General features: G+C 31.3%; 1 pseudogene; it reads right to left on the reverse strand.

Moving 5' to 3' along the window:
* LOC124985694 (protocadherin-15-like) overlaps positions 1-12,582 on the reverse strand; it is a 65,198-nt pseudogene that overhangs the window by 23,010 nt on the left and 29,606 nt on the right.

A 12,582-nucleotide genomic window follows, 5' to 3' on the forward strand; every position in this document is an offset into this window, starting at 1 on the left:
CAACATACAAGGGAGTGTCTGGCTCTTAAAGACTGAAGAATTTGAACTGCAAGGCCTTGGAGGAGAAAGTTCCAAGGAGCAGTCAGCAGGAGAAAGGATGACATCAGTCTCTGATTTGAGTTCCACAGTTCTTGAAATAGTTGGCAAAGTGGAGAAAGATAAGTGAGACCAAGAAGAGGAAAATGAAGAGTCTGAAGCTAGAGATTTCAACTGTTCTTTTTCTTTTATAGCCAGTGTTTCTCCTTGCCTTATTTCTTCTCTCTCTGTCAGATCTATATTTTCAGTTGTAAACAATGGATTGTTACTACCATTCTTGTTGGAGTAGGTTCCAGGGCCTTCATTTTCAGCTCTTTGCCTGGTGTTCTGCCATAGCATCAGATCTATGCTTTCTGGTTTGTTTGGAACCTTCCACATGAGTCTTCTAGGTAAGCTGACTGGTTGGTTCCACATCCTCTCAATCTTTTCTCTTGGGCCCCTCAGGGACTGACTCTTGACTTGTGTTTGCACTAAAAATGGGTCTTTAAAATCTGTTCTCAAGGAAATGTCTGAATGTGTAGATATTTGACCTATCTTTTCCTTATAAAGGGAGTTAGAGGTACTTAAGTCGTCCTTATCAGATAGAAATGTGAATTTTCTTGTAGACTTCTGTTGGTTGTTTTTAAGTGATCCATCTATATGAGCTGGTTTGTGAGCCTCAAAGGTATTAGAAGAAAAGGGCATCACAACTTGCTGATTTTTCCTGTCTTCTGAGAGTGAGTTATTTCTCCGGCTTTGTTGAAAATGGTAGAGAAGGAAAAGACTTGAAAGAAAAGAAGATAATGAAATGTAAGGAAACAAGTTGTGACAGCTTTCATGAGAACGATGATTTTGTGGTTCTCATTACTACTTCAAAATATAAAATGCCAAACAACACTAATCTACTGAAGCAAAACATTACTTTCAAATTCCTATTCTCAAAAATACAAGGCAGTAAAATCTTGAGAGTTGTGAGTAGCATGAGAAAAATTTTACTAAAAAAGATGTGTCAATCTATAGACTGTTTTTTTCTCCCCTCCCCAGTTAGTTTGTACAGCAAAGTATCCAGGTCTTCACATAACAGTTCACTCATGCATAAATCACAATGCTTCAAATTTAATACAAGCAACTTGGTCTTTAATTCTGTGTCCTTAGCCTTGACTGAGGATGGTCGGAGCTGACTGTTAGCATAAGATATCCTTGGCTGTATCTGAATCAGTATGTCTCCACCATCCTTCTTCTCAGTAATTTTGGCCTAGAGCTAAAAGTATTCTGATCTGAGACAAAATTTGCAAGAGAATACAGAAAGGGACATTCTATTTTTCAGATTAAGAAAATTAACAGTACACAAACAGGGAAACTTCTCACAAAATTCAAAATGACATTTGACTTTAGGCTACAATCCTGCAGAGAGATTATTTTCCTGATGTTTAATTTTTATTCTTAGTTTTAAAGCATTATAAATAATACCAATTGTCAGAGGAGGTGCTGGTCTTTCCTTCATATATGATCTGCATAAATTTTAGAAAAGACTTCCCTTATAGAGAATATTTAAGTTAGAATTATGTGGCTTTAATGTCATTGAAAGCTTTGCTCCTCTTTGAATGCTGAAACATAGGTAGCTTTGAGATATAAACAAATTTGGAAAAGCCAAAGAGCAGAAATTAAGTACCTCTACTGAAAACCTTGGGATCCTTCCTGCAAAAAGGTTGGGTGATAGGTGGTTTAAAATTGTCTCTAATTATGATTTACTCTCAAGTACAAACAGAATAACAGATTTTAGTAATTATTTAATATTTATCTTCCATAAGATATGGAAATAAAATGGGGAATATTTTGAATAAAAACTAAATAGTCACGTTGAAAAACAGGGGTAATGATTTAGGCAATGAAATTATGTGTAAAGCTGTTATTTGGCAAAAGTCTGAGTTCTAAATAGAGAATGCTAAGAGGTGGACCTAGAGTTTCAGGCTCATCTGAGTAATTTGGAAAGTGCTGACAATTTGGAATAAGTTGGCAACCAACACTTTTATCTTTTTAGATCTTGGAGAGACATTTTCTAAGTATGTCAAAATTCATTTTAACTTGACCTTACTTGGTCATTGCTTTGATCTTTGGAGATTTGGTGTTGAATTGATCTTGATTTGATCTTTTGTGGACAAAGTGATCTACATAATGATACTATAAAACTTACAATTTAAAGAAATCTATAAATATTTGTATTAAATTAAAAACAAGCATAATTTTGAAAGCTTGGGATATCACTGGGAACATTGGTTTTAAGCTCAGGCCATTTCAAGACATCGAGAGGAAATTGGGTGTGGAAAGTTTCTTTTTAAAAGAAAATGACTCCATGGTAAAAGATGAAGATCACTGTAGTTACAGTAAAATAGCATTTAATCTATTCTATTACATCTATTTCCTAATGTCCTTGTATAGAATGATATTATTTACTTACTTATGCCTACGTATCCACAGGTGAGAAAGAGAAAACATGTGATAGAAAAAAGAAAGTTTTAACTACAGTTAATTTGAGATGATTATAAAAATACTAACAGGAAGTTGCTTTAAACATTTAATACTTATATTCAAGAAGAAAATGCATGATTTTTAAAAATTTTCTGTGTGCTTATTCATTAAGAATGATATTTAATAATGTCTTAAGTAAAATCATATGGTATTTATTTGGATGTTTTATCACATCAAAATATATCTAGCAATGTATTTACTATATATATGTAAAGTTGACCTGTATGAAACATGAATAATTATAATCCTAAAATAAAAATTTTAAATGAGACTGTGAATTGCTATGCTTTAACTCTGAAAAATAGGTTAATGTGTGCTGATTTATAAAGAAAATATATTTTGTTTGGGAGAAAGTAAATATACAGATACTATGATAACTATTACCAAATGAAAACTGAAACTATACAAAGTTATTACTTGGTGAAGACATTTATTCAAAATGACTTGATTTTTTATATTTTTTTTAATATTTTGAAATAAGTCACTTGGAGCCAGTTTATTTAGTGACCTATCATTAGAATTCCTATAAAAGGTTTTGAATGAATAAGTTGAACAGTTCCTAAAGATAAGATGATTAAATATGAAGAACTTAAAATATTTTAATACATATAACTATAAAATCTTTTATTAAGTTTACTATCATTTTTCTAGTAAAACAATAGTCCATAAGGGTTGCTTATTGCAAATTGCCATTGTGAAACTATTTTGAATTCAGATGCCTGTCTTTGTTCAAATTAATACATATCATTCATTCTTATACAGAAACACACTTAACTTTATACATACTGCTTTTTTTTTCTTTCTAAAGTTGTCGCTAATAGATGTGGTTGACATGATCGAAGAGAATCAAATCATATTGACTCAATTCCTACATTCACCAATAATTCAAAAACAACCCTCATTTTCAACTTGTGAAAAAAGTGAAAAAATGTATTTGAAGCATGAATCCCATTTTGTGTATTGTTTTAGAAAGAGAATGTCATGTATTAAACAGTTTTAAAGTTAGTTTTAGTGTTTAAAAAGCATTAATAAAAATTTTATCATTATTGAAATTAGAATCTAGTATAAAATTATTAATATAACAAACACTAATAACATCTCTTCTTAAACCATTTTTCCAATTAACAGGTGAATTTCATTATTTTTGAGGCTTGCTTTAGTCCTACTAGTAAATGCTAAAAATTTAGAGATAGGTTTCAGTCCCTCTACTTGACCAAATTCTAGTTAATAAAAGGGTTTCTGAATTTAATTTAGCTGTTTTCAAAAATTTATAACTATGCTTGATAATTTTATATAACATCACTAAGAATTACTTTTGAATTTTAAAAATATAGACAAGCTAAACATCACTAAAAGGAATCAGATTATGTGGATAGAATCACTTGATGGAAATAGTTGTTTAAGTCTTTTAGCAATAAGTTAGTGGTCTCTTTTAAAGATATCACTTAATAGTGGTTGGAGATTCCAAATAGCATAGGAGAAACATTGAGCAATGATATCAATCTGCCTGTATTTCACCATGCAATCTTCACAGATTTTATGCCAAAATTTTTGCGAAAAATTTGGGTGCAACCATTATGTGAAGCTTTTAAAAAAGATTGTACCAATATTACTTATAAAATAATTTATTACTAAACTGTCTTTGGTGCAAGATCAGGATGCCCAGAAAACTCTTGTATGGTAATGCTCAATTGTGACTGTTATGCAGTTAGTGAAATAAATTAAGAGTGAAATAATGAAAAGCATGTTCTGTAATAGTTGGGCATTTAGCAAGTGGATTCTTTTCATGTGGATCTTAAGTACTATATTATGTAATGGTCCAAAATGGTATTCTATGAAAATGTATGATTTTAAACTATAAAATTTAGTTTCAATTACCAAATGGGGGTTTGGTTTTGATCCCAAATAAGGCATTACTGTTTTAGGATTGTTTAGTATCTTATCTTCTATGTGTAAAAGTTTTTTTCTGAGAATCTATTTATAATTTTTAGTGGCGGGGAGAGATGTCTGTGTCACCATGACATCTGATACAGTATATATAATATTAATATTCTAGATATAAATTTGTTTTCTCAGGTGAGTACTGCTTTTCTCTTAGGTTGTGGGGTTTTTTTTAACTTTTTGGCTATTACTTTTCAACTTTTCTTAGGTTCTGAACAATTTTTTTCTGCTTATATATAAAAAATAAACAGTCCAATATAAAAAATGTATTTCTACATCTGGTTGGAATTAAACATACCAGTCAGTATCCATTAAAACCCATTTACTTCTAAAAGTTTCTCAAAGACCTCCTTACATCGTGCTGTCTCCAAGTTCTTCATAGAGATGTGCACCGGGAGAGGGCGGGGGTTGCGGGCTTTGCTGCAGGTAGCGCAGATTGAATTCATGCTGTCTTTGTGCATTCAACTTGCCGTCTTGGGTAAAGTAAGATTGTTTCATAAAATTCTCTTTAGAAATCATATGCTTTTCAGCAAGCTATCTTAATAATGAGATTGAGTTTGAACCACTTTAAATATTTCACATAATTATTTGAACTCATAAACTGATACTGTGACAGAAGCATCCTCATAGATATCATTTACATACAATTGTCCCTTAATTCCTTAAAATATTTACTCCTTGAAGAAGGGGGAAATTAATATGAATATTTGCAAGTTAAATTACATAATAATATTAAAGTTACAATGAGGGGAAATAAGTTGTGGTGTTCTACGATTGCACAGAAGGGTGACTATGGGTAACACTAATGCAGTGTGTCTTTCAAAACACTAGAAAAAAGAATTTTTAATGTTTTTACACGAAGAAACTATATGTGTTGGAAGATACATATATGCTTACCCTGAATTGAACATCACACAACGTATGTATATATTGAAACAAAAATGGTACTCCATCAATATATACAATTTTATATATCCATTAAAAATTTACAAAATAATTTTACATGATGGGTAATTAAAATTTTAATGAATCACTTCATTAAATGAGGCATGTAAGAGATTTTTCCTTTATTTTTCACCTATTTTGAGAAAAGTTATTTAAAAACTATTTAAATATTTTTGACATTACTTCACAGAAACTGTGTAGGTATACTATACAGAAGGGAGATTTGGTTAGCTGTCTTTTTTTTTTATTATTCCTAGGAATACCTGTGGTTCTTGTATTAGAGATAGGTCACTGTTTTTGATTACCATGGGTGTTTATTGCTAAAGTGTAGAAATGATTAGAACACTCCATTTTATATTTATTTCAGTTCTATCCAATTATAAAATCAGCTCAATTTCATATATATCAAACCAAAGAGTACACAGCTATTATAAATGCCAAGTAAGTAATTAATACATAGTTCTGAACAGGATAACTACTTGAGAAATATGATATATGGTTTCTATTTTTCTATTTCATAAAATCATGTGCAAAACATCCATAATTATACTTACACTTTAAACCTATTTGGGAAAGCAATGAATAAGAAAAAAGAGAAAACTACATTAAAGATAGCATGCTCATAATATTTTAACATATGATTTATTCTAAATAATGAATAATTTACTGGTTAAACTCATAATGACTCAGTTAATGACATAGTAGGGAGATTAAGGATTTCAATTCAAAAAGTGAAAGTGGGGAGCACTTCATTATTACCATTACAGTTACAAAAGCTTCTAAAACGTTCATTACAGGAAAATAAATAAATGAGCTAAATGGAATAGGAGAAACTGGATTAAAACACAGTGATGTGAATTTCAACTCTAACAGAAATGGAAAATTAAAGATGATTTGATCTTTTTAATTCCCTTGTTGGTTCATTCAGATTGAAGAATATTAAAGGAATGCAGAAAGTATTACAAGAAGCCCTGATTTTACTCTTGTCCTTCCTTTCAAGCTGAAGTTAAACTGGAAGGTGGAAATTCATGACAATTTTCATGACAATTTTCATTGTATTTGCTTTATACTTTTCTTTACCTAGCAAATTTCAAAGACACATCATAATGTAAAAGAATAGCCTACCATTTCTATCTTATTTACAGACAAAATTTGAAGGTACGACATTAGGTCTTAACATGTTAGAATTTTTCTTTGATAGCTAAGTAGAGCAAAACTCATTTTCTATAATTCTGTTAATCTACAAAAAAATAATAACTGAAATAAACGTATAAGGTAATGAGCTGATTACTGAACTAAAAGAGAATTAAATAATCATCTACCAAGGGTTTAAGTAATAAGCAACTCAATTTTTTAAATTTTAGACTTCTGATAATAACATATAAATGCTTCAGTTTTGATCATTGTACTCTGTGTCAAACATAAGAATTTTCTCACTAATTTTTTTTCTACCAGGATATAAAATTGCTCCTTTGGGAAACAGATGGATGAAAAAGGATAACTGGCAGTACAAAAAATTAATATTGGATTAATGACTTAATTTAAAATAATTTACCCAGTATTATTTGTTCATACCTTCAGATTCAGCATATTGATTGATATATTAAGGATACATTAAGCTCCATGACATCAACCTAAAGATTATGTTGGCAATTTCACATTGTTTTTGTGATGAAAATATTACTCTAATGTCTTCATGTAAGTCATAATTTTCAAACTTCAGGTTGAAATTACCTTACCTTACTCAATTACTTAATTCAGAAGGAAATTTTCAGTGTTTGGGAGTAAAGGTAATAATTTAATATTATATTAGGAATATTTTAGTACTTTCTCAGTAAGTATTTTCAGTAATTAATAACAGCTTTACTATTACTTCTTACTACTTGTTACATTAAGTAATTTATAATTCATGATGCCCTTTTTTTATTTTCTTTTTGTAGCACCCTCAGGGATACCTAACTTCCTTTTTTGGGGGGTGGGGGGCAAGTACCAGGAATTGAACTCAGGCACAGTCAACCACTGAGCCACATCACCAGCCCTATTTTGTATTTTATTTAGGGACAGGGTCTCACTGAGTTGCTTGGCACTTTGCTTTTGCTGAGGCTGACTTTGAAGTTGCCATCATCCTGCCTCAGCCTCTGGAGTCGCTGGGATTACAGGCATGCATCACCATGCCTGGCATGGCTACCTAACTTCTTGACCAGTTCTCTACTTTTTCAATACAGGTTTATTTAAAATAGTTATACATCAATCCCAAAATTTCCGATACCTAATATCAAACCAAGGATATTGCTAGTGTGCCTCAGTAATAGATATTTAAATAGTAATAATTACTTGATTATTTTGAAGGTCAAAATAAATTTTTAAATATAGATATTATAAATGAATATGTTTGACTATAAAAAATGGAAAACTAAGGCTCTACACAGCCAAAACATATCATTAGCTATTATTATAGAGGTTAGATCAAGGTTACATAGGAAGAAAGAAGTCACATGGAGAATTACATCTGATATGATATGATTTTATTATGATATTGTTAATACTGTGATCATCTGCATGAAGGTAAATTTAGCATTATGAATGAAAACCTATTATGGCAATATAGTGAGTTTTCATACCTTTCTTCAGAACTTGGTGAAGTGGGTATCTGGATATAACATTCTATTGTTTATTTTTCATGAGCTTCCCTCAGGAGCAGTTTAACCCAGAGAAGAGAAAAAATAAAACCACAGGAAATAAGCTAATCCTCCTACTAAATGAGATTACATTAGGAGCACAGGAACATTGAGCTGTACATAAGAAACTTGTGGAAAGTTTGTAGTGTTCTTTTGAGGAAGGTGATTCAGTTCAAGAAAGATAAAACATTCCCAGAACAGTTAATTATCAATATTTTTCAACTACAAAGCCACATTACCAGAGATGATTTTCTGTATATCTTCAAGGAACTATCCATGTTTAGCATCCTTGAATACTTACTCTCTGTAGCTAAGACCACCAAGATGGCAGGAATACAGCAGAGGATGATGATGAAGGCCAGAGCAAGCAGAGCCCCTTCTGTGTATCCTAAACTTTCTCCTCACTTTTTAATGCTGGTCACTGCCTCTGGAGTGCGGATCTCCAGAATGCGCCCTCCTTCCCCATAATATGGTTGAAAATCTTTATTGATATCAAGCAGCTTGCCATCCAAAAACCTTTACAGTTAGATAAATGGTAAAATTAATGACACTGGGAGAGAAAGGCCTATTTTAAAATGAAATAATATTGTAAAATATTTTATGATTTTTAATTTTAATACAAATTGAGAGTGTTATGGATAATAAAGGCATGTATAAAAAGCATCAGCAATAAAGAAGATTAAGTACATATCTGTATCAATCAACACAGTTAATGATAATGACCCTTACTTGATAATGCTGACAGGCTGGAGAAAAATGATTTTCAACACTATTAAACCTCCAACATTGAAATAATTGAAATCATTAAGTTAGTCAGATGGAGTAAAATATAATATTCCAAATATAATGTAGCACCATTTAAAATTATATTCATTCATTTTTTTCTCTTGTGTCTTCAAGATAATCCTAAAGACAGAACAACACAATACCAACTGACCGAAGCCCAGATTCTGACAACATATGGAAACAGATCTGAAACTCCAACCTAAGTCTTCAGACCCAAAATAAGTGTTTTCTACCACATCATCTTAAATGTCAACATTCTCATATTTCAAACTAAAACAATGTTTTATAGGAAAAATATGAACAAATATTGTTTTTTTCTGCCTAGGAAAAAAATGATTAATTCAATGATACAGGTAGAAATTATTGTAGTCAGGAAGACAATTAGTCATCAAGTTATCATCAAGTTAATCCTATTATTCTTGCAAATCTTTCCTCTAAATAACACAATACTAACTATGGGTATTACGCTGTGGAGGAGACTAAAGGAATAATTATCACTTAATCTTATTTGGTTTCATGTTTTGTACTATGATTAGTAGGCACTATATTTTTTCAAAATTTCTGGATAACTTCTGTAAAGTCCTTTATAAATGCCACATATTGATATAATACTTACATCGTAAATGCCACAGAACCACAAGATGTTTTAGTTAGTTTTAATTTTTTAGGATTTTTATTTAAAGGTCAAATGTTTTAATATTAAAAATTGGAAAACATGAACTATTTCAAGAAAAACAAAATTACACATGATTCTGTGATGCAAAGACAACTGTACTCACTGCTAAGATCTTGGCATATTCAAACTAAATCTTATTTTAAATTAATGAATATCATTATAACAATTTGATTATATAGCATAAAAGAGTAATGATATTTTAAAATTATATTTCCTAATAGAAAAATACCATTCTTATATTGAAAACCACAGAAAACATAGAGATTTGTGAAAGAAAAGTTTTAAATGGTTCTAAATTTCACCATCAAAATGTAATGGGTAGAGCAGAAAGATAAGAAAATGGGGAAGAGTTGATCAATAATTATCGAGTTATGGTCAGAAGTAAGGTATTCTTTTATTTTTTTATTATTATTACTATTAGTTAATTAATTAATTTATTTATTTGCATACTGGGGATTGAACTTAGCAGCACTCGATCACTGAGTCACAACCCCAGCTCTATTTTGTATTTTATTTTAGAGGCAGGATCTCAATGAGTTGCTTAGAGCCTTGCTTTTGCTTTGAAGTTGTGATTCTCTTGCCTAAGCCTCCCAAGCTACTGGGATTACAAACATGCACCATCATGCCAGGCAGAAGTAATATTCTATTATGCTCTTGCATAGTAGGATGACCATCAATAACTATTATGTACTTTATATTTCAGAGAGCTTGAAGAAAGGATTCTGAATATTTTCACTATAAAGAAATGATACATGTAGGAGCAGATAGGTATGTTTGACCTGACTTAAGCAATATACAATGCACTTTATATCAAAATATCCACACTACCCAGAACACACATAATTTTTATGTCTTCTTGTATTAAATAAAGAAAAAAATAGCCAAATGCCATGCTTTTGGATTTTTACATATTTATGCTTTTTCGACACTATTTGTTCTAATTTTCAGCATGTTCATGCAGATTTTAAATTTACTTAACATCCTCTTCAGACCTTTCATACACGAAAAAAAGATGCTTGGTATCAGATGAATTCTAATAGTTTATTAGTCATTCAATTTAAGAAACCTAATGACCCAGATAATTCAATTTTGGGTTTGAAGCTACATATTTTCTTAACTTAAATTTTCATACTGCAACATGAGGCAATTAGAATGCCTTTTTAAAAACATATCTGGTTTTTATAGATGAGAAATAAACTTTTTATAACAATTTTCCTAAATTATTATTTACGTGTTGAACAATATAATAAAGTTTTAGTCATTTTGCTTGAATTTCTTATCAGATAAAGAAAGATATTCTCAATGAAGTATAGATTAAGAATTAAATTATAGGAAATATATTATTAAAACTGGGAAAAATCAGAACTAAAAGATGATCATTAATTGCAGGGATAATCTACTCCTGTCAAGTGGAATTGATTTGACAGATCTCAATTTACTGAACTCATGTCCAAATCATGTAAGGAACATTTGTTAGTCATACAGGTGATCCCTTTTGAGTTCATATCTAGACTACTATACTACTTTTTGTACATTGCCTAAATATTTTTGAGTCTAAACAGTTTTTTTCCTAAAAATATGGTGAATTTTGTTTTATTGCTCTTTGGAATTTTACCAAGAAAATTAAATGTATTTTATAGAGTCATAAAAGCAAATAAGAAAAAATAAGCTAACATTTTGATGAACTGGTATGTGTATATTCAGAAATAAGGTTAAAGTAACAGAAACCCACAAATAAAGAAGCATTTTTACTCCTTCTGAAATTCTTTTCCATAAATGTCCATAAGATAGATTAGGGACAAGATAGGAGACAAGAGAAAAATCTCTTTCAAGGAGCAAGAACAAGAAAGAATAAATCAGTTAAGGCTGTGGCATGGGCACAAACACTAGACCATTTCCCAGAGATTATCTCACACATAACAAGAGTTTCATGCAGGGGATGAACCTCCATCCCTAGAGTTCAGGGAAAGGCATATGTTTTTCTTTTGCATAAGCAAAAATCTACTACACCTAAAGAAGGAGCAGTAGGTCCCCTGGGCTTAGTATCCTCTGCACCAGTACAAAGTGGAGGTTTCATGCTAGTTAAGCAGGGGCAAAAGACTCACAGTCAAGACACAAAACCTACCAAAAACAAGGTATGGCTGTCACAGGAAGGAGAAGGCAAAAGCTGAAAAACACCACCCCAATGTCTAAACACAGCTGGAAAATGAGAACAGAGGAACCTCCCAACCCACACCCCCAACCTTGGATTAAGATTAGAACCAACGCACAAGCAAGAGCAGCATAACACTGCTGGAAGGAAAAGAGGGAGGGGAGGAGTCTATCCATGGCACAGGACTTCAGGGACCTTTAGCAGGGAAGGGTTTAATAAGAAGTAAGAGAACATTCCAGCATTTCAGGCTCTATTTTAAGAATGAAGTGACCACATTCCATCAGGAGAAAATGTGAACTCTGTGACACATGGAAAGTAATGACTTTTCCAAAACTAATTCCTGAATAGATTTACTCAACAGAAAAGGGAGTATGAGCATGTATCCTCATAAACTCCTGCTTACTTCAGTCCTTACAGTTTTACATATCTGGTATTCAATCAAATAAGACACAAATAGACTAAAAAAGAAAAGAAACACACCAGTTTTCTCAAGTAAGAAAGAGAGTAACAGAACCAGATTCAGTTAACCTAGATATTGGAAATACCAGAAAGGAACTTGGATACAAGGCTGAAGAATACAAAATAGAATTCAGAAGGAAGTGGAAAGCATGCCTGAACATGGGGAGATTCTCTACAGAGTTGGAAACTATAGAAAAGAATCTAATGGGAATGCTAAAGATTTCTACTTAAAATGATATCAAGATGAAGAATTTATTCGATGAACTCATCAATAGACTCACACAGATGAATCCATAACTTAAAATCAGGGCATGAAAAAGTATCCAAATTAAAAAACAAAGATAATATTGGTACGGGAGAAGGACCAGAACAGAGATCCAAACACTATGAGAAAAACTGGA

This window comes from Sciurus carolinensis, chromosome 5, assembly GCF_902686445.1.
Source record: "Sciurus carolinensis chromosome 5, mSciCar1.2, whole genome shotgun sequence".
NCBI classification, from domain to species: Eukaryota; Metazoa; Chordata; class Mammalia; order Rodentia; family Sciuridae; genus Sciurus; species Sciurus carolinensis.